This window comes from Struthio camelus, chromosome 2 (assembly GCF_040807025.1).
Source record: "Struthio camelus isolate bStrCam1 chromosome 2, bStrCam1.hap1, whole genome shotgun sequence".
Classification (NCBI taxonomy): domain Eukaryota; kingdom Metazoa; phylum Chordata; class Aves; order Struthioniformes; family Struthionidae; genus Struthio; species Struthio camelus.
The window spans coordinates 141,814,547-141,837,739 of NC_090943.1; the positions used below are offsets into that span (position 1 = coordinate 141,814,547).

At 40.2% G+C, this 23,193-nt stretch overlaps 1 long non-coding RNA gene across 1 annotated transcript; it reads left to right on the top strand.

Moving 5' to 3' along the window:
* Nucleotides 1-2,153: 2,153 nt before the first annotated feature.
* On the top strand, nt 2,154-15,331 carry LOC104149454 (uncharacterized). Its single transcript, XR_695336.2, has 5 exons — nt 2,154-3,570; nt 3,940-3,989; nt 12,356-12,474; nt 14,213-14,307; nt 15,247-15,331. It is a non-coding gene; the product is annotated as an uncharacterized lncRNA (long non-coding RNA).
* Nucleotides 15,332-23,193: the final 7,862 nt, after the last annotated feature.

The window sequence follows — 23,193 nt, forward strand, 5'->3', positions numbered from 1 at the left end:
AAAGAATATTAAATTAATATTTCAAATTAGTTAGAAAACAAGTTTGAATCCAATTAGAAGAGCAACATGGCCTGAACTGAAGGTGAGGATCACTATTCAACTTTTAGCATACAAAAATGAGCTGACAGTTTCTGCTAAGACTCGCTGCACTTCATACAGAAATCACTGCTGAAAATCAGAAGACCAAATTACTTGTCTCTGTGTAGGTAATAAGTACATTTCATGATGGGCAGAAAACCTGTTAGGACATTTCCGGTTTCAGGAATTTGCAGCCTAAGGAATTAACAGAGGCATAAAATGAATGAGCTTGGACAGGATAAGAAACTCAAGTTACTTTTATCATTATTAATGCAATGTGATGGGCTCTCCCAGTTTGCTGAAGCTTTTTATTAACCAGGATTGATTCTTCATGGGTCAAAACTGCTTTGACTGCTCCAGTCTTAGCAATTGGATTGGATAGTGGAGTATTTTTTTTAGAATGAAAAATCTGAATTCAGATAGTCCAGGGTCAGTGCAGCTACTTGCTTTCCAATCTTGACTTTCAGTATGTCAGGTAGGGACTTCTCAGGGATGTAAGACAGACCACACTGTGTCTAGGCTATCCCTTTTGCTTAAGAAGGAAGAAGTTCCTCAGGACTGCTTTACTTACCTGGGGCATGCATGATCATAAGTGAGCACCAAGCCCTTGTCCAAGAAAGCTGTGTATGATCTGTTTGCCTTCTCACCAGCACTGAGCATAGGTCAGAGAGATCAGAGCGCAGCTTGTGACAGACACCTTATTTAACTTGTAGAAGCATGTTTAAGTTTATATGTATACATACATATGTTCAACCTAGGTTGTGATTTAAGCCTCTCTCTGATTTAAGGAGGGAGTGACTGTGAAGGCTCGTACTCCTCAGAGGTCACAGGCTGGATTCTGGTCACTCATGACACCCATGCAAGTGAGTATAAGGCTATACCAAGTCAGGTGCCTTGTGCTTTTTGGATATAGTGGAGACCACACAGAGACTGCAACTTACCTTTTGTTTTATAGGGTGCAGTGGATGATCCCTTCTCCATAGCTTTGTTGTACAGAATAGAACAATTATTGGTTGATCTATTTTAGTGTCCTAACACAGTCTCAGACTGGGTGCTGAGACTTCATATGTGCAGAACACAAATGGATCCCTTTACCCCCAGCAGGTTTACAGTGTCAGGCTCCAATCTTACCAATAAATGTAGTAGGCAGCCAACCCAGTGAAGTCAGTGAGGTAGCTCATATATTCACACCTATGAGTATGTGAGTGTGTTTGTAGGATCAGGGCCTTAATTCCATTTTTTTCCCTTTCTTCCCACTCCCTAGATTACTGGGAGTCTTTCTGTGTGGCAGGCTGCTTTTTCTTGCACCATTTAGATGATAGCCTGAGCTATGCCTGAGTATCTGAGCACAGTGACTTCAAGTGAGCTCTGTGCAAACAGAGGGGCTATTTAGCTTTCCATGAAGGACCAGTGTCTCTTTGCTCTGTCCAAGTGGTTTTGACCATCTTCACAAGGAGCAGTGCTCCTCCTTAATTTCTAGCCTTTACTGGGGAAACCATTGATCTAACTGGCAGCTAAATTTATCAAATACTGATTAGATGCACCTTTGCTGAAAAGATAAGTCTTTTTGATCATTCAGCATTGGGAATCTTGCATGGAATTCAATCCATATACTGTCTCTGAATGCAAAAATTTTTGCTGAGTTTCATTCTGAAGTATAAATAGTCTTTGACTATAATCGCTTTACGAATTTGAAGTCTTGGCTTTTCCATATGTAGACAAGATTTTTAAGTAAGGTAGGTTATCAAGATCAGAGTCTAGCAATGATTATGCTTTTGGTTATTTTCCTGCTTATAGCATGTAGCCTTTTTTTCTTCTCTTCCTTCCCTCCTCAAATGGACTTGGTTCTCATGAACACCCTTTAATGATAAACGTTAATTGTTCTATCATGTATTGTTCAGTTATTAATGTAATTAATTATTTTTAAGCATTTTTCCCCTCTCTGGTTGGTATACCTTAACACTTAATTTTGTAATTTTTCTGCTGTTTTTTCCAACTTTATTGTAAATTGGATTATTGATTTTTGAATTAGAGAATATAAATCCAACTTTATGAAAGTTAAAAGGAGAGATTTTTATAGCTTATTTGATATTTAGAGCTGCTAAACACAAGAGAATGGAAAATGCTTATAATTTCTTAAAGTTGGAGTTTAAAATTTCATTGAGTTAGAGGAAGCATTATAGAGGTTTACTTAATTTTCTGGAGCTATTCACACCAGATGAATTGAAATATAGCCAGGTGCAACTTACATACCTAGGACAAAGGAATCCAGATCATTCATACCTACAGAATGAACGCTCACCACTCTGGAAAACAGCAGCATGGAAGAAGATCAAAGGGTCCTAGGAAAAAAGCAACTTAGCAGGAGCTTCCAGTGCACTGCTCTGGTGATCCAGGCTCACACATTCCTTGGGTGTATGAACTGGCAGCTTGTGAGGAGAAAGGATTTTACCACTAAATGGGGAATGGGGGTCAGCAGCACTGGAATATTGCATGTCGTTCTGCTGCCAGGGCTTTAAAAAATAAAACATGGGAAACAAACAGGAAAAGAATTCAGTTCAGTCCTGAACTGAAAAGGATGCAGACAGGGCCTGCACAAATGGTTCAAAGGCTGAGAAAATGACTTGCAGTGAGAGACTTGAAGAGCTCAGTCTGCTTAGCTTATCAAAAAGAAGATTGAGAAGGGACTTGATCATACTGTGAAGTACATTCACAGAGGAGGAAAACAAATCCAAAAGGCTGTTTAATCTAACTGAGAAGGCAGAATAATAGAAGGAACGAAGCTGAAGGAAAAGGGAAGCCAAAGACATAGGAATCCAAAACAAGGCATGTTTCTAAAGTTGCAAAAAATTAACTCTTTGAACAAAGAACTAAGGGGCATGGCTGATTCCTCATCTCTTTGTGTCAAACCTTGTTGATAGGATCAGGTTCAGTTAAATGTTCTTAATATTGTGTAACACAACCTTAATGGGGTAACAGTTCATGACCTTTGATATGCAGAAGGTTAGCCTACATAACCTCAAAACTTCTGGCCTTAAACTTTATGCTACTGTGAATGAAGTGCTGCTCAGAGTGGAAGCCTGAGTCTCAGAGAGTTTGATTTCTCTTTTGTAATGTCCTACTGACTTGAGCAAGGATGACAGGGAAGTCTTTCTTTTCTTCTAAGCTTTTGCTTTTCCACTTCTGAAACAGGGGATAACATCACAGGTTTCAATAAAAGGCATTTTGGAAGTACTAAAAATTTCATATATGCTCTGGTATAAATCTATTTGTATTTCCAGTTGCAGTGGAGCAGAAGAAAAACCAGAATCTTTGCTTCCTGAAGTCTTCCTCCTAATGCTAGCAAGGTACCATTCATGGGGAAAGGAGGTACCCATATCTGTCTGGACATCAGGCAATTATTTTCACCATAAGAACATGACAGGAGATGTAAGCCATAGCTGAAATATATTCCCTCTCCACCGTTCCTCAGGAATACAGCTGTTTCACAAGGTGCTTTTTTAAAGCTTATATAGCATTAATTAACTGCTGTAACTGCAGTGTTGGACCATAGTTTCTGAAGGCAGTGGTTACGAGATCTCTTGTCTGAGAACTGCCACAACAGAGATTTGGGATGCTCTGAAAGTGTAACAGATGTCAGATTTGCTACTAAATTGTTCTTGGTTGTTTACTCCAGTTCTGAACACTTGTCTCATTTGAGTCCTAGCTAATGGAAGAGCCAACTGCTGTGAAGTTTTTTTCTCTTTCACTTTGATGATTTTGTATTAAGAGGGAATATTCCCCAAAGGGAGGTGAAATCATGACAGCAGTTTTTGGGTGGACATTTATTGCTTTTGCTTTATTGCTTTTGCTTTATTGCAGGTAGGAGTTCCCGCCTACACTACAATCAAGCATGCAGAAGCTACAGCACAGTACTGTACTGCTCGTAGAAAATGCTATTGCTTTCGAGTTTCTGTAAAAATGCTTCTCTGGCAAGAGATATCCTAAAGAGGAGTGTTCCTGTTTTATTATAAGGAAAAGAAGCTTGTTGTGAAGCCATCCTTGACAGGCTGCAGGTTGTGATGTCTTCTTTTTTTTTTTTTTACCAGAATTATCTGTCATGCCTACAGTCAATGCCTTTGCTCTTTGCAAAGCGAGCAAGTGATTTTCCTGGGTTTCACAAGCACAAGTGGGTCAGATGTACTGCAGAAAGTACTGCTTTCCTACCTTTATGCACAGGGTTTAAACTTTTCTTTAACGATCACCTTGAACCTTGAGGCAGGGGATACCAATGGTGCATTGGACTGGTATTGGCTTTGTGAGGGAGGGGTCTTCTCTAATATGATGGTCTATGAACACTAGAAAAAAAAAAAGGTAGGTCTAGCCAATATTGGACTATTGGTAAATACTGTTAAGTACAGTGCAACACATACAGTACTCCTAGTGCAGGGAAAATCCCTGGCTACGCCTATTTTGTCATTTTTAAATGGGTTTAATTTTATTGGCTTCAATAAAGTTTAGTCCTTATAATTTTAGCACAGATAAAATACTGTATCAATGAAGGTGTTTCAGCAAAGTATTTCTTAGTGGCTCAGATTTATTCCAGTAAATATGTGGAAGTGTTTGCAACTTGCTGAGCAAACTGGTATTTTTTTGTTGGCGCAACTTCTGTTCAGCTCAGTGAGAGTCATGTGCTGACCATGAGGCAAAAGAGAGCTTGTGAGAAACTTTTGGCTGAGGCCAGTTCAACATGCAAAAGGGTCTTGCTAAGGCCTTGAATATGTATTGGCATTTAGGTATGGAAACTTGGATTTTGTGATTAAAGTTCCTATTTTTGTTTTATGCGGGTAGTGAAGACTAGAAGGCTGTTATTTATTTTGTACCTATTTTATAACATTTCAAAATGTTCAAATGAATCACGTATGAAGCTATCAAGGCTGAAGTTCTCGGTGTTTTGTTTGATCTTTATTCTTCTAGTAACATGGAACTTTTGGTCCATGCTTCCCAAGGAAATCATATACAACAAATATTTTTAAAAGAGGTATGAAAACTGTGGCTAAAAAACAAGCTGAGAATTGAAATGTTCTGGATACTGGTTGTAGTTTTGATGGATTAAATAGAAGGACTGGGAGAATTTTATTTCTATTAATTCTTTGGTACCTCGATAATCCTAATTACCCTGACTGTAAAATGAGGATAAAAACTTTTATCTACCTCACAGGGTGCTATACAACTTAAAATTTAGGACTTTATGGAGTTGACAAGGACATTTGAAAAGTATGTTACAGTTTATAGCTAGCATCCTGCTTTTTTTCGATTTAACCAAGCAGGAATGACTTTAGTAACATGCATATACCAGTTACCCCATTGGAATTCAATGATTTCAACTTCAAAAAGATTTGAATAATTCAGTGCCTTTCACTAGGTGAAGATAAACTGTGAATGAAACAGGTCCAGTTCATGTGCAGTCTTGACTACTGCCTGCCCCCTTACAAAACTGTCATGTTCAGGTAAATCTGTTGCATTTCATGTTGAGGAGCGAAAGCAGCTACATGGCCTGAGCCTGGATTGCCCATAGCACCATATTAGCTTCCGCTTGACACATTGTTTTCAGTGAGTTGCCCTCTTTTATTATATGTAGCTTCCTGGATATATCTACATATGTGCAATGTACATGCATGAAAGTAGCATGTGCACATATTAACAACTGAGAGCGTGTTGCTAACTTCTTTATTAATTTGGTTTGTGATCTCTACATGACAAACGTGTTTCCCTCCCATCAGAGCAGACTGCTTGTAGCAGCTTTTGTGCAGCCAGAGCCATTACAAATGAAACTGAGCCACCACTCACCACATTGTAATATGACAAACGTGCTGGGACATGTTTTCATTGTCTTTTTAGAATTATAAATGTTTTTCTCAGTTGTTCAGTGGAATTACCTAGGTTTTGTTGCACAGTCAGTAGTGACAGAAGAATTACAGAGGTTTAAAGCTTTTTTCTTTTGAAGACATCGTTCTTTCCTTTTGGAAGAAAACAACTAGTGAGCCAGTCAGCCTGGAGCGCACTGGTTGTACGAACAGCGCTTGAAGATGTGCAGTCCCTGTGGCCTTCTCGCTGCTGGCCTTGCTGATGGTTTCTGCACAGCAGCATCCACTTCTTGAGCTGAGGTAGCAAGGCGCAGGCATGGGAGCACTGCCCCCAGCCAGCGCACCCAAAGGCAGGGCCTGGGGCTTGGTGCAAGGGCCCTCGTTCCTGCTGCGGTGCTGCAGTGATGGGGCAGCGCTGCTTGTCCTGCAAGCAGCTGGGACCTGCGGAGAGGTCCTGGTCCAAACAAGCTGATGAGCGCAGGTCGGGGACCACACGCAAGGTTAGGCAACAGCAATGAATTTACTTTGTGTTGTTTTTATACTCTGCACCAGATGCTGGGACACCTAAAATGGCAAAACCCAGTTCCTGAAAGGAAAAAAAACATAAAGGAGAATACTATTTTGACAGTTAACAAGTATTAGAATCTTATTACATGTTCCATCCCCCTCTCTCCTCTGCATGCACATTCGGACACACACAGAAAGGAAGAAAACTAAAAAAAAAAACCCACTGTTAAGACTACCAAAACCATCTGTACTTAGACTTCTTACATGTGTGCATGCCAACCTTTTTGTATTCAACAACACATTTGGAGAAAGGATTTTATGAAATGTGCAGCCTCTGGCAGCTTGTGCCTGGAAAGCATTTATTATGCCTGTTTTCCATTTAGTGCATGCTTTTGGCTTTGTGAATTCATCTGTCTAAGACCACTACCTTCTTACCATACTCTCTTAATAGCCAGCACAAAAAAGAGATACAGATCAAGACTGAGGCTGCACATATTTTTTAAATGAGATCAAAGTCCCTTCTCTCTATGGTTATCAATCTCCTTTACAGGATAGTTGTGAAGTCCTGCTTTAACTCTTCTACCGAATTTTCAGGAAGCAAGGAAGAAAGGTCTGTGGTATGAGGCTAGGGTTGTCTCAGTTCCATGTAGTATCTTCATATTTAAAGATAGCTAGCATTGTACTTTATGGCTTCACAGAATCACAGAATGGTTGAGATTGGAAGGGACCTCTGGAGATCATCTAGTCCAACCTCCCTGCTCAAGCAGGGTCCTCTAGAGCATATTTCTCAGGATCGCATCCAGGCGGGTTTTGAATATCTCCAGCAAAGGAGACTCCACTACCTCTCTGGGCAACCTGCTCCAGTCCTCTGTCACCCTCACAGTGAAGAAGTTTTTCCTCGTGTTCAGACAGAACTTCCTGTGGTCCAGTTTGTGCCCGTTGCCTCTTGTCCTGTTGCTGGGCACCACGGAGAAGAGGCTGGCCCCATCCTCTTGACACCCTCCCTTCAGATACTTGTGGACATTGATGAGACCCCCCCCCCCCCCCAGAGCCTTCTCTTCTCCAGGCTGAACAGGCCCAGCTCTCGCAGCCTTTCTTCATAGGAGAGATACTCCAGTCCCCTCATCCTCTTTGTAGCCCTCCGCTGGACTCTCTCCAGCAGTGCCATGTCTCTCTTGTACTGGGGAGCCCAGCACTGGACACAGTACTCCAGGGGAGGCCTCCCCAGGGCTGAGTAGAGGGGCAGGATCACCTCCCTCCACCTGCTGGCAACACTCTGCCTAAGGCACCCCAGGAGACCCTTGGCCTTCTTGGCCACAAGGGCACATTGCTGGCCGATGGTTAACTTGTTGTCCACCAGGAATGCCAGGTCCTTCTCGGCAGAGCTGCTTCCCAGCAGGTCAGCCTCCAGCCTGTCCTGGTGCATGGGGCTATTCCTCCCTAGGTGCAGGACCCTGCACTTGCCTTTGTTGAATATCATGAGGTTCCTCTCCGCCCAACTCTCCAGCCTGCCCAGGTCCCTCTGAATGGCAGCACAGCCTCCTGGTGTGTCAGTCACTCCCCTCAGTTTAGTATCATCAGCAAACTTGCTGAGGGTGCACTCTGTCCCTTCCTCCAGGTCACTGATGAATATATTGAACAAGACTGGACCCAGGACTGACCTCTGGGGCACACTACTAGCTACAGGCCTCCAACTAGACTTGGTACCACTGATCACTACTCGTTTAAAACAAATAACTTCTTTTTCTGTAAACTGACCTTTGAATTTTGAGTTTATACTTTCTAGAAAAGCCATTTTGGAAGTTGATAAGCAATGAGAAAAAGGAAAAAAACCCCATACTTATTTCCGTAGGTGTTTATTTAAGGTCCTGGGGCCAAAAAATAAAAGCAGAAAACAATACTGTTCAGTATAAAAAATATCAAATATCAAAATAAATTGCAGAATTCATAGAAAGTCATAAATCTTAAGGGCTTCATGTAGGAAATATTCTGCATAATCTGTGACAGTATGAGCAGATTTCTCATAAAATTCTCCTTTACGTGGCTAGAAGGCCTTTAAAATTTATTTCCTGTATGAACATGGGATCCAAGCTGCTTATGTGAAATGCACAGGAGTAAGATAACCTCATTACTCAGCCAGGATCATTTTTCAGTTGCAAAGTGAGATAATTAAAATAAACTTTGGATGTTTTGTATATAAGACAGATGTACCTTTGCCCTGAAAATCAATATCAATAATACTTTAATCATTAAAATAATTTTTATGAAATGCTTTGCATCATTTGTGCTAATTCAGAGAAGCGCTCAAATTATGGAATCAAAGATTTCTGATATCCAGTTGGTGATATGCTTGTATATGATGAAACCAATTTGGGGTTCTGAGAATAATAACTATTGCCTGTTTGCAGCACCTCCATGTCTAGTTCTTCCATCTGATTTTGCTTCATTGCTGCATAGCAGCTTCCATGCAGACAGGAAAGATCATTTTATGAGGAAAGCAGGAAGTAGTTCTTGAACTATTCACTTTTTCAGAAGCACAATATCGAGAAAAAAATGCTAAATCTTCTTCTGTTTAAATCTGTTTCCACTGAGTTTCAATGAAAACAGTATTCATTCTTCAACGCAATTACCTAGGGTGAGTTTGTTGGATGGCAGTAACTCTGCAAAAGCAGAAGTTTCATCATAGCACAATAGGCCATAAGGAAATCGGGCAAGAGAGTGATATCTTTCTGTATGTGGACTAAAGCTGTGTTTAGGATTTTTGAAAGTACTTTAATCGCTTAGGCAAAAAAAATTGCCATTGATTTCCAATGGTATTTATGTGCGTAAGTCATTTAGAGATGGATTTTCAAAATGTATTTAAGTGGTAAATGTCTAACAGAATTTAGAGAAAGAGTGAGGTTGTTTTCACAAGGGCTCTTTGGCATTTGCGGTGGCCAGCTCCCAGCTGTCCTGTCACATCAGGCACCTCTCAGCCTGGCTCAGGACTCCCCTACGGGGCTGGCACTGAGTCAGGGGCACTTGTGTACGGGAGCCTGAGAAGCCAGTGAGCAAGGTGCTGCGTAAGCAGCAGAAAAAAAGTACCTATCTGAAACACTGATGGGGTGCCCTTTTCAGGTTCCTCCTCATTATCCACAATTTATTCATCTTTCTATACAGAAATAGAGGACAACGCATGAAAGGCAAAATGTTTTCTTTTTAAAATGACTTTTAAAGAAAACATGATTTCCTTAGCATATTTTCCATTCCTCTCTAAAGTGTACCTTCCTGCTACTGTCAGATGCCCCCAGTTATAAGTTTCAAGCTATTGTATAAAGTGGTACTTAATGTCACTTTAAACACATTTTTAAATCCACCCATAAAACTTATTGCATGTATAGTTAAAATTTATTTGTGCCTGAGTTTCAAATTAATATTTAGCAGGTTTCGGTCATCTCTCCAACCATGTTTATACAGCAAAAATATTCTTTTCAGTGGTGCATTTGAGACTAGGCTGGACATCTGAACTAAGATTTAAAAACAGAACATTTGAGCTTCTCCTAACACAAGACTCCTAAAGTATCCACTTATATCTGTTACTATATTTCTAGTATGCAAAACTCTCATAAAAACAAATCATGGCCAACTTTTTGTCACTTTAATCCCATCACTGAGGTTTAATATGTTGCAAAAAAAAATCAACATTTTATTCAGAAAAAAAGGCTGAATCCCATAAAAGTCTTTTTGTTTGCTGAAACCGAAATGCTGAAGTCAGTTTTTTCAGCCTTAATGATCGAAATGCCTTCCCATTTCTTCTCCTTTGCCATGTTTTGACTAAGGAATGTTGAAGTTTTTTGTTGCACTTTAATTTTGGCAAAATGAAGTACCTCATGGAAATCTGATACTCTTTTGGCAAATCAAAGCTTTGAGACAGCTTTCTAAGTCTAAGTCAAGTGATCTATCTGTACGGTTGTTTGTTGTATCATGCAGTATATGATGAGCTGAATGATTACCTGGAAACAAATATTCCCATTTTCTAATAGTTTGTAGGTTGGCCCCCCGAGGTTAACCTTTGCACTTCCATACAAAGTTTCTGAGGAAAACATTACCAGAGGATCCTCAAAAAATGCAGAGAGATGTAGACGAACATCTGAGATCAAGAGCACAGGACTTGATCCCAAACAAAAAGGTGATTTGGAAGAGTGAAAGAGATTTTGGCAGTCTTACCTCAGACTCAGTTAGGAGAAGTGTCCCTGGAGGAGGGAGCCCTCAGCTTACTGACCACAGCTACCCTCCATTCCCTGCTTCGCATTGTCCACATCCTTCAAGCTTCCAGCAATAATCTCAGCGTTGGCTGTTCAAGAGCATCCAGCTCAGGTTTTGAGTCATCCAATCCTCCGCTAATACTTTCTCTCAGACCTTGTCCAAAATCAGGATTATTCAACTTTTTTCAACTCTTGGATCTCTAAATATTTTCAGTGGAGGAGTAAATACTAATACAGCAAGATTATATAGCATAGTAAACCTCATGATAATACTTGCTTTCCTAATTTAGCTGTTTGGGACAGCTGGGTTGTTCTAGCTTCAGAAAAAGGCTATTTTTCATTTGTCTTGGGGTCAGCCACGTGGTTCCCAGGCTCTCCTTTTGCAGTCTCCTTGGCTGCCCAGAGCACCCCATAGCAGTGATAACCCCTGGAGGCTCCTGCCCTTGATTTCAGACTTAGGTCTGGATGTAGAATTCCAGAAAGCTCTAGGGTAGTTAGGCCTTCGCTTAGAAACTTAGTGTAGGACCTGATTTGTAATCATGCTAAAGATTTATTTTATGCACAGTACTTACCGAGCCATTGCAAGGGAAAAAATGCAAATGACTTTATTGAAAGTATTTGTTATTTACCTAACCTAATTCTTTCTAGAAGTTTTCCTCCTTTCACCTTGCTTCATAATATGGATTACATGTGTAAGAAAAGAAAACTGTATAACATTTTAGTGGGGAAGCATTAGAAGTGTAGCCACATCCATGATTTTTATTTCAGGTGGGCAATTCAGCCTAACTTTAAGGACAGAATAAGAAAGAATCTGGTTTCAAGAGCAAGAAAATTCAAGGCTGTGGTCTTAAAAATGTGCCTTAGTCTTCTCAGCTTACCAAGTCCAGCAATATTCTTTTCCTCTCTGAAACAGTCTTTATGTACTTGAAAACTGTGATCGTTCCTTTTCTCCCACTCCCAGATTTTTTTTTTTTAAATCTAAATAACGTCATAATTTTTTATCTTTTCTTTGTAGATTGTGGTCTTTATTAGTGAGAACATATCATTTCTTCTGGACGCTTTCTGTGTTATACTGATCTTGAAGCGTAATATCCAAAAGCAGCCACAGTACTCCAGCTGAGGCTGGATCAATGATGGGTCGAAAAGGATCTCTCCATGTATCTTGCAATATATATTCCGGTTTATATCTCTCACTTCTAGGAGATCTGGGGGGAGTGTTAGCACAGCACAGTTATGATATATGTTTAGCTATACTCCCAAGATGCTTTTCTGAAAAAAATGCTACCTAACCACTTGTTTTTCATCCTGTATGGGACAGGAATAATCAACTAGCCAATGTATTGTTTTATTTTTCTTTATTAAATCCCATCCAGTATTTTTAAACCAATTTCCAGATCTTTTAAATTCTAATCTAACCGTTTGGTGCGCTTGTAGTTCCTCCCACCCTGACTCATCTGCATGTGTAATTCACCCTTCCATTGCCTAAGGGACCAAATGGATCGGCATTAAAACAGTCAAGATGTCTCCTAATGCTTCACCCCAGCTAAAAGGCCTATTTCGTTGTCAGAGGGAATGAGCTGATCTGCCACCTTCTCCTTGACTAACCAACAGTGGCTGTTAATTAATTTCCTTGTGATTTCCCCATGTACTTACCACTGTTTTTATTTTTATTCTTTCTAGGAACTGACATTAGGCTGGCCAATCAACAACTACCAGCTTCTCTGCTTTTCCCATTTTTCTGAGAGAGAGATTCCATTTGCCTTTTCCCAGGACCTCACCCATCCTCAGAAATCTCCATGGTATGCTAAAACGGCTTTAGTCAATTATTTCAAGTATTCTAGGCCCAGCTGATTCGAAACATCTAAGTTAGGTTAAGAATAGTTAGATCTCTCCTTATTCTTGGTTGAGATGGGTTCTCGTGCTAATGGCTGCTTTATAACATATTTTGAAACAAAAGTCATGCAAAAGCTATGCACTGGTAATAGAATGTGATGTATGACTTGTGTAAGCAGATACCATACGCCCAAGAGGTCACAAAATACTGAAGAGCTCTCTGGTAGGACTCTATACTTTCAGGTTGACATATATTTAGCAATTTATTAATGAGTAATGGGCAGAACATAGGTTTGGCATCTGATTAGGAATACTGCCCTAATACTCAAGACAGATATTAAGAGCTCAGCTGTAGTCCCAAAGTTTGATCAGGACCCCCACCCTGCAAGAATAAAGCTTCACAATTAGCTGAATATTATTCTGAAGGCAGAAGTCTCAGTTGTTTACTGCCAGATCTATAGGATATTGATAAAAGTAAAGAGATATGTTACTCTGTAGCATGTCTTCCCTCTGTACTTATTGATCAGTACCTAAAAGCTGTGCTATCATTCATATTTCTTGCTTTGTATGGTGACTGATATCTGTAGCAATTCTGCCAATGCCCTTTACTCCAGTCATGAAAGAGGTAAGACTGGGTGTGCTAAGAACAGTCAAAGATAACATCAGAACTGAACAGTCTTATATTAAGAGTATAATCACTAACAAGCTCTGCTTTACCTGTATTAGGGTAAAGGAGTGAACTTACCACAAGTTTCTAATGAACATTATTACTTTTTTGTTACGTGGCCGGTTTGAACACCTTCCTGCAGGTGACCCTGTTGCCAGTGACCACAGAACATTGATTAAAAATTAACAGCTATAGGATGCTCCAGATCGAGGGACCCTACATAGCAGACATGAATAAAATGCGTGTATTAAGCAGTGCCATCTAGTGTAGTGCAGGGACTGTTTCACAGGGAAAAACTGGCCTTTAGGAGCTGTTTATCTTTTAACTAACTGGAAGAGAACCACAGCACTAAACATATATATACACCATAGAAGGGGTTTGATGGTAAATAAAAGCAAAACATGCCAGAGCGGTTTTGTGGCTTCTGTGTTCTGCCTGATTTGTACCCTGAATACCCAGATCCTTTTTTCTGGATCTTTGCCTAAACTACAAAGTGAGGGAGTGAGTCTGTATAAGCCTCTGTATAGATTTCGGCATTCATATGGCAGGATTAAGAGACCCATTTAAGCACTGCAATGACAGATGGTAAGAACTTGGTTGGAGGGAGCTACCAAACCAATTTGTGTACAGCACCTGGTACTGCAAGTCTGCTTTAAGGCAGACTCCAGCAAGATTTGAAGTCTCTAACACTGCAGATACTTTCACTAGTGAACTAGAACTCTTACAGAAAAGGTTAACGTTCTCCCTAATTTTAGATATTGACCATCCTATACATAATTTTAGGTTGCATATTGGTAAATGCTTTATGTTCCTTATTAAAGTTTACAGTTGCAACATAACTCAAGGACGGAAAAGATAGATAAAACACTATATGAAGTGACATCAGTTGCTGTTAAAAGATAATGGAAACATACCACAATCAAATTAAATATCTCTCATAGGTTAGTAAGGATTTCTGTGGTAGAATAATCTTGTTGTCAGCTGAGTATTTTCCACTCCGTGAGAACCTCCTCAGCTCTCTCTTTTCCCTTGAGTAGGATGGAAGGCTAGAGAGCTGAACTGAATACCGCTTACATTTTCCGAGACCCTTCCGGGAGGGACTGAATCAATCACAAGCATAATTCAACATCGGGTAAGCTAAATCTTATCACTTGACTCCTTACAGCTTTCCATCACCACCTAGCTAGCAGGCAGATCACCCATTTTTGCATAACAGGGCCTTATTCTTAACATGACCCAGTCTCTTTAGCTGTAGCACGCTCCCTCCCCTAAGTAAGCTGCTTGTTAGCCTTATCTCATCAGCTGGGAGACAGCTGATTAGTTACAGGTAGAGGCTAAACCCATCTCCTTAAAGCCCCGACTCACATGTGACCAGAGGAGTATTTTTTTCATACTTGAGAATGCCAGTCTTGCTAAGCATATACTTAAGAGAATTACAGGTTACTAGGAAACTAGATGAAATTATGTGACCTATGTTATACAGAACAATGGATTAGATGAGAAATTGGCCTCTTTCTTCTTAAATCCTGTGAATGTATTTTTATTTTAGTAGTGCGAGAAATGCTTCAACTTGTGTCTAAGTTTTAAAAGGATATGCCCTACTACATGAGAGCATTATTGTTGCAAGGAAACTGTCTCTTTAAATGAAGCCATTAGCTTGAGAATGGATATCTACAAAACAGGCTAACTGAAGCTTTTGAAGGAGTTTTTCACTTTTCAGTTTGAGCTTCTAATGTAATCACCTCTGCAGTTAAATATAACTGTATTTATCTGCCATTATTTACAAAACAAGTATTTGGGAGTGTACTGAAAAGTAGAGAAAAGTGGTAGTGTGGCACCGGAGCTAAGATAAGGGGAAGGGAAGGAAGATGCATGCAATGGCAGGATGCTACCCACAGTCTTAGGGAGAGCTGCTCTTGTGGCGCTAAGGACTGTTTGGGGACAAGATGGGAAAGCTTTCACCAGCTTCTTTGCCTGTGGCACCAGCTCTGCATGTACCAGGCAGTAAACCACAAAACAGATTTGTTCTTGCAGCTCTGCTGTTTTGCTCTTTTCTTCTGTATCTTTCCAGATTTGCCTGATCTGCAGGGGGTGTGATCTTCAGGTTGAAGAATGCTGTGATAACACTTTACCTGCCTTGAGAACGGGCATGAAAGTCTGCCTCCGCTCTGGCAGAGACGGTGTCCCCAGGTTTGCCTGCTCCAAGACGATGACAACTGGTGCCTGCCTGCTCTGTAGTGCGTTTTCCAGCAGGTCATGGGTGGTGGTGTGCATCCTGCCTGTCTGTTTAGGCATAGCCTAGAGAAAGGTTCATCCTTGTTTTTCTGCATTGTTCAGTTCAGAAACTGCAGGAGAGGAATACTCCACGTGGCTATTCAGCTTCAGACTCATTACACCTGTCTCTTGCTGAGGCTTGCATCAATAATACAAAACTCAGGAATAAAGTGGCCCCGTTTTATGCTGCCCACTCATTAAAGTCTTCCTATTTCACAGCAATATCTCTGCAAATATTTTTGGCAATATGCCATTTTAGCTATCTGGAAAGGTGTCACATATTGCTCTGTCATGCATCCCCTGTCAAGAGTCTCACCATGAAAAAACAGGGTAAATTAGCCTGCTCTGGGCTCTGTCATGGCTAGAAGCTGCTGCTAATAGCAGGTCGGTTTGGTCATCCTGAGGCCTCAGTGACTGCCTTGTAGACATGCCCTTAGATTTGGCCCAGTGTATAGACTTAAGGTGCGAGCTAAATGTGGTGGTGATTTTTACGTTTTACTGCTGTTCAATTTCAACATGCTTTTTCAGAGCTTGTGTAAGGCAGGCAGGCATAGCATTCCCCTGAGAAATTTCACTGTATGGTAAGTGATATTTATGCATATTTGCTAGCAGCAATCCAGTTCCTGAAGTAGGCAGGATAGCGAGGATGGAGGTCTTAGAATAGGCAAACCACTTATCCCCGATTCATCTCTCACATGGTATCTGTAAACCTAAAGCGCAGGTATATCTAGTAATGGTGTTTCACATCAGAAACTGGAGCAAGTTGGTAATGGGAGGGTTTGATTGCAGAATTCTCATATCAAAAAATGTCTTTAAAAGCATGGTAAATTGTTAGCACTGCCAGTTTCCAATGTAGAAGCGATTTACCAGTATTACCCTGAGTGGGTGATCTTTTTCCCCAATTTAGGAGTTCTGTGTGAGTTTATCTTGAGGCTCCAGACCACATCCACTACATTGAACACTATTCTCAAAGGGATGGTTGTTCCTTGTTATTAGCAAAATTTCTTAAATAAATATTTAGTGATTACTAGGAAAAAAAATCATCTAGACAAATTTTTAAAAAGCCATTGTGGATGTCCTGCACAAAATACCCAAGATGTCATGTTGAAAGCAGCAACTGTCCCATTAGTACAGTGATCTATAGGATCACTGGGTAGTCACCTAACTGACCCAATATTGCAAACATATGAGAGTCCGGGTACTTCTTTATTCTTCCAAAGTTGCTGTTACCTGTTAAATTGCACCGTAGATAGCAGTAATTTTCCCTCCTTCTCCCTCACCCTCCAAAAATCTCTGATGCTTCACAATGCATTGCCATTTATTGCTCATTTTGCCACATGAACACTCACATAAAGCTGACTGACTAATCTCTGCTGTTAATGCACATAAACGTTATTCAGATCAGTAAGGATAAATTCTCAGTATCTGAATCATTCTTAGCCTGTGTAAACGGAGTCTCATTCAGGTGTTTAACACTCTAGCCTAAGTGTAGCTGTACATCAAAGTCATTTAGTAAATGAGTGATTTCTGAGTTTTAGTCTTCAGAAAGGAATGTGGGAGAGGGGAATATTTTTATTTTCTGTTCCAGTGTCATTGCCATCTGACTTGCACAGAAAAAGATTGTGACACTCTTTTCTTCCCTTACTTTTTTTTTCTGGCTATAATTAAAGATTTTTTTGAATTGTCTCCATTATATTTTAGCTTCTTACAGCACATTTCCAGGGTGTGATGTGAAATTAAGAGAAGTGATTATGAGTTGACCTTTCTTCAGAAAGATGATGGTACAATCTCTGGATGATTATAGCAAATAGATTCAGCTTGATCACAGATAAAATTCATACAGGGAAATCTTCTGTGAAGAAAGTGACGACATGAATAGTTCAGCTTGTGGATTGATCAGATTATTTTAACTTTTTATTGCTATTTTTACAACGTCTGAACTTCCCAGCCTAACGTGGAGGGAGAGGGCATTACTTCTAAAAACACATAACTCATTTCATTTTATAAAAAGAAAAAAGCGAGGAGATTTAACAATTTTTTTTCTCATCTTTGGTTTAAAGAGTCTGTTTTATGATGTACGATTTTTACTTTTGTTTTCTTTCAAGTACTTTGTGCTGTATATAAAATCAGTTATAAAAACAATACCGGTTATACAAGAAATAGCAGTAGCATTGTAGCCATGATAGTTCAAAGATGTGACAGACAAAGTGCCAAAAGGGGTAAACTCCAATTTGAAAAACTGTTACATTTATTTTTCCAGCTGTAATAAAAGATATTCCCTCCCCTACCTTGACTCTTTTGCATAGATATGTCTGCTGTAATGGCTTCATGTGAGTTATACGTAACTGCCCAGAGCTACAGTTGTAGGTAATGTGAATTCACAGTTCTCTGTATAGTTGGTCTCCATGACTTACCATCGAGATATTCGTAGGGTTCTCCTTTTCCTTGTGAGAAATAATTTTCTAGGGCAAGTAACGTTTGTACTGTGCGTTGATCGCAGATAGACACTCTGTCTGATTTAAACAGTAGTGTTTGATGGGAGTGGCTGGGAAGATCTCTGAGAAGTGTTGAAACAAAAGATTTTGTGCCTCTTATCTTATAGTTGATTTTTGCTTCTTATTTCATACACAGAAGTGAAAGGTGGTTAGGAATAGAAAGGCTGTGGGTTAGAAAGATCCGGTGGCATCTTATTTTACATTTAATTTTGCATAACAAAATCTGTAGAAAATTATTAATTGAACTTCTAGATTTTTCAGTGTGGCAAATGCAGCATAACTTTGGCTCTTCTACTGGAATTCACTGAAATCCAAACCAAAGTGTCCAGTGACTTCAGTGGTGGCAGAACCTCACTCTTTAAATTGGGGTTGGGGTAGAATTTACGAAAGAGCCTGGAAAAATTAGGTGTTCATATTCCACTGACGCAGACAAGGAACGGGGCATTCTGCTTTCCCCCACATGCCTCTGTGGTGAATTGTAACCCACATGTCTTTTGAAAAAGGCTGCCTTCATTTATATGTCAGCTCCTGGTGTAGTGCAGAAACGGTGGGGTGAAATTCTATGTCCTGTGCCAGAGGAGTTCAGGCTAGATGATGATAAGCGGTTCCCCAGCCTTAAAATCTTTAAATCCATATGTCAGACAGAAGGTCACATGTAGACAGTAAATATATGATGTCTTCATTGTAAATTTCCTAAACAAATGCAAATAAAGGGCAAAATGTTTGAATCACACTTACTGGCTACACTTGGAGAAGATAAGACATAGGCTGCGATGCATTAGCTATTTGGTGTAGGTTAATATATAGATCATAAAACTGGAAAAACTGTCTGTGATCATCTAATTTGTTTTCCAATATTACACAGCTTACAGGACTACCTAGAGCATTTCTTTGAGAAAATAGTCAACTTTAAAATGTCTAGTGATGGAGAATCCACCACAATCCTTGGTAAATTGCTGTAATAATTACCTTACCTGCTAAAATGTGTCTACCTTTCAAAGTTCACTGGTTCTTGTCAGACCGTTTTCTACTTGACTGAAATGCCGTATATTATCAAATTTCTAGTCCTCTATCTGTTTCTACAGGGAGGGGAAATTTGTAACCAACTCTCCCCTTAACCTTCTCTTTGTTAAGCTAAATAGATTGGTCTGCATGAGTCTCTCATTGAAAGATGTCCCTTTCTCTCCTTTAGCTCTTCTTTGAACCCCTTTCCGCCACCCTTCGCTAATGGTGGATCCCAGAACTAAACAGTATTTCAGTAGCAACTGCACCTCTGCCGATAGACAGGCAGCATCATTTTACATGATGTCGTTCAGTGGATCTCCTTCAGGGCATTGACCCTTTGACTCACATCCTTGCATTGAGAACTTCACATGCAGCAGATTATCTACCTGTGCTCCTGATTTTTTACAGAGTCTTAATACATATAGACAAGATCCCGATACTATAAATATATATAACAAGCCTTGAAATGAGCCCAGAGTTCCTGAGCTTAGTTATATTCAGTCTGAAAGGAAGCTGATCTGGCAGGAGTTGTGTGTGACGGAAGACTGGATTTCTCTGAAGGAGGGGGGCACTTCAACTGCTTCAGGAGATACACCAAAAAATTATGCCTCAGCCGTGGAGGACCACCGTCAGAACAAAATGCAGCAACTCACTTCACAAAGATATTTCTGATGTGTGGTCCAAGACCTGTGATCACTGCTTGTTTTTCCTGACAGAGTTTAAGGCATCAGGATTTTCCTACAAAGCCCCAGGAATTCTTTTGGATGCTGCCTCTTTCCCTGTTTCATGCGTATAAAGTTGAGAATGGTTCCTAACATGATCAGGATACCCAGCAAAATCAGAGAGAGTTACTTACAGAGCGACATCTGGAAAGACTTTTTATCCTTTGGGATGTATTTTAGGCTCACCTTTTAAAATGAGATGATGAGGAAACTTCTACTGTTAGATCTGTGCTTTGGGAGGGATTTGGGAACAGAAAGGAAGCGATATAGCCAGAATTATACCTGCAATGTTTGCAAGCCTGCTGTTTGTCTTTTTGCATCTACTGCTTTTGCATATATTGCTGGGTTTATTGTGTTTTCATTCATTCTCAGAAGCCTGTAGTAAGTGATGGACCAAGGGATCACTTGCTTCATGAACCCCAATACATAAATGAAGATAGTAGAAAAATCAAGGTCAACAATTGGGCTAGCCAGCATTGGCTAACTGTAACATGCACAAATTTTGGTCTAGCCTGTGTTCTTTTTCTGATTCCTCAACTTAGTTAACAAAATAGATACACAAAATAGAAAGTCGCTAATATGACAGCAGGTGGCTTTCTACCTATGGTAAGCATAACAACGGAGTCGGTGGTTAGAGAGCTGGAAACCCTTGCAAGTTTGGAGGCACAGGTCAAAATACCCTTTTCCTTCCCTTTGGAGACTGGGAAGCACCACATCAGTGCTTGATCTTACATAGACACTAAGTGTCCTTTTTTTCAGAAATCAGTAAAATAGCTTTCTGAGCTGGCCTGCCTATGCCCATGCACATCTTTTCCTCCCTGGACTCTGACATGACTAAGAATAGTGAAGGCAAGGTTTTGCTTCTGAAGTTATTAGTGTATTATGCGATGAGTAAAATTCCCCTACTGAGTCATCATTTCTCTAGCATGTAGTATCTGTATAACAAGTTGGCCAGAATTTCAGCACCGCATATGGCTTTTTCACACATGAGCACATTTTTTATCACATACTTGTTTGAAAGGAGATATCAATTTCAGAAAACAAAGTACACCTCTTGTTTAAAAAATGGCTGTGTGAAGTATAAAAAGCTCCGATTTCACTTTCTTCCATAAAATCCATTATGCAAAATTCCCTAGGAAAAACAAGAAAATATATATATATAGCTTAACAGTACAAAATTCAGTGTGTGTTAAAGACTGTGGACTTTGCTAAGGCAGCATCATTCTGTAGAAACCAGTGATGATAAATACAAATATTCACCAAATTCTTCAAATTTCAGACATGGCACTGTCAGTACTGAGGTTTTTCACTATGCAGTTTTCTGTTTTAGAGCCTTGAAGCACCATTCAGTGAGCTACTCTTGTCAGATGGTCTTTTCCTTCGGAAAGAGGGAAGTCAAAATGATATAAGAGAATATGCAGGTGAATCACTCAGTCTTTAGCAACAACAGACAAGCCTCAGAGGTACCTTGGAGACTTGTTTCAAGTAAACATCCAAAATATAAGGCACCAGGATCTCTTTTGTTAAAGCCACTTTTGCATTGCCTATATACTAGAGAGTCGTGATTAAATGCTTGGGGATAGCAAGTGGAGAAATCTTACTGCTTAAGACAAGTCTTTCCTGGAACAAAAAGGCGATTTGGCAGCCTCGTGTTCCTTCCCTCTCTACCTCCGTCCTTCCCAGTGCCAGGTCAGATTGAGGGGCTGTACCAAAGGGGTCCCTGAGCAGAGTGGTCATGGTCATGCTGGCTCCCCCATGTCTAAAACTTCACTGTGGTAAGACTCTGATTGTGCCTCTGCTCTACGTACTATCACTATGGTATTAAGGAAAGACACAGGCACACTGAGGTCTAAATAATTCTGCTTCTATTATCAAATAGCCCACAAGATCTTGATACAGACGAACGCAGTGATTCTGGCAGGTTTCCAGGAACAGAGCACAGAGTGGCAATCCTGGGCTCCTACCGCCTTTAATTCCTATGTGCTGTGGTCTTTTACGCTTAGTGTCTCCCTGCCCCATCGCTTACTGCAGGGTTCAGCCGGTTAGAAAAATCAGAGAGCCACAACTATTGCCCTGTTGTTGCCACCTGCTGTGGATTTTAGTCTCTTCCTGCAGACTGGCACAAGGTGTTGGGAGAGTCCTTTTGTGTGGGGAATATGTGGAGTAGGTGTTTTGTGGACCCACCTTGACTAAATGTTAGAGGGAGTGACCTGTGAGGAGGTCCTCTCTAGGCCTGTACTGCTACAGCTGGGAGACCTGCAGGACAACAACTGTCTCCAGCTCCCAATCCTGGGCTTTTTCTACTGATAATGCCTCTAAATTTTCTACCTTATTTCACTTGTAACAGTGTCCTGCCCTCCTACAGGTGGCATGGACCTTTCTTTTGTGGTCTGGCAGGAGGAAAGACTCAGGGGGCTTCTCCTCACTCCTCCTGAAATAGCACAAAGAGCAGCAGCAGGACTTCATTGTATTTATTCCAGCTTCCTCCACAGCAGATGTTAGATGGGGAGTTTCGGACATGCAAGTCTTAGGTTCCAGGCCATCCAGAAATGCTAGAATCAACAGTGTGATTGCTGAGGAGTTAGAGAATGTGGTAGTAGGAAACAACATGTAAGTACCTGAGCTTTGGAAACAGTTACGGTCATATAGCAATGCAGAGGTACTAGGTGTAGCTGTATCTGTGGTTTTGAGATATAGCTGTACTTTTGCTGGAATAGTTTATTCCAGGCTGCTCTCTTCCCCAAGTAATTGCAAGAAAAAGTATAGTTTGTCAGTGCAACTGCGTCTATACTGGCTGCTTTTGTCAGGATAAACCTGTCAGACAGAGCATGCAGAAAACAGCAAACACACAAACAAACAAAAACAACCCAGAAGAACCCACCAAACCAAACAACCCTGCTTTTTGGGATCTGAACCAATTTTACTTTCCTTAAATTAATGGAGATATGCACCCCACTTTTATTTATAAATCCCCAGTTGTCCTGGGATATTTTTATTTAATCAATAGGTTGATCATGTTTTTTTTTTTTTCCAGTTATGATCTTTCTTTTCTTTTCATTGTTCAGGATGGGGTTATAGTGAGTAAATTTTTGTGGTATTTTATCAAGAACAAAGAGAACAATATAAGAACTACGCAGTAGATAAGTTGCATCTGGTGAGAAGGGAAAAGTCACATGAGGGCAAATACTATTTATACTTTTCTTTTGCTTAAAGGTGTTGATAACAGCACTCATTCAGCGTTTTGATGATAAATTTATTCGGGACCTTGAAGCAGTGCGTATGTGTTACCGAGTCAAAAGCCACCAATAATGACACAGTTTCTGAAAGGGCACTTTTCTGTGGCCATTCTGTGACCCTACTCATATAACTACAAAATTTGCATGGTGGTTTAATTTAAAGAGCATGGCTAGCTTCTACTAAGACAACAGTGGCACAAATTTGGGGAGTACTTTGAACAGATTTCACCTGTGAAGCAAAGATTAGATTAGAGTAAACAGCTGAAAACACTAAAATACTGAAGGA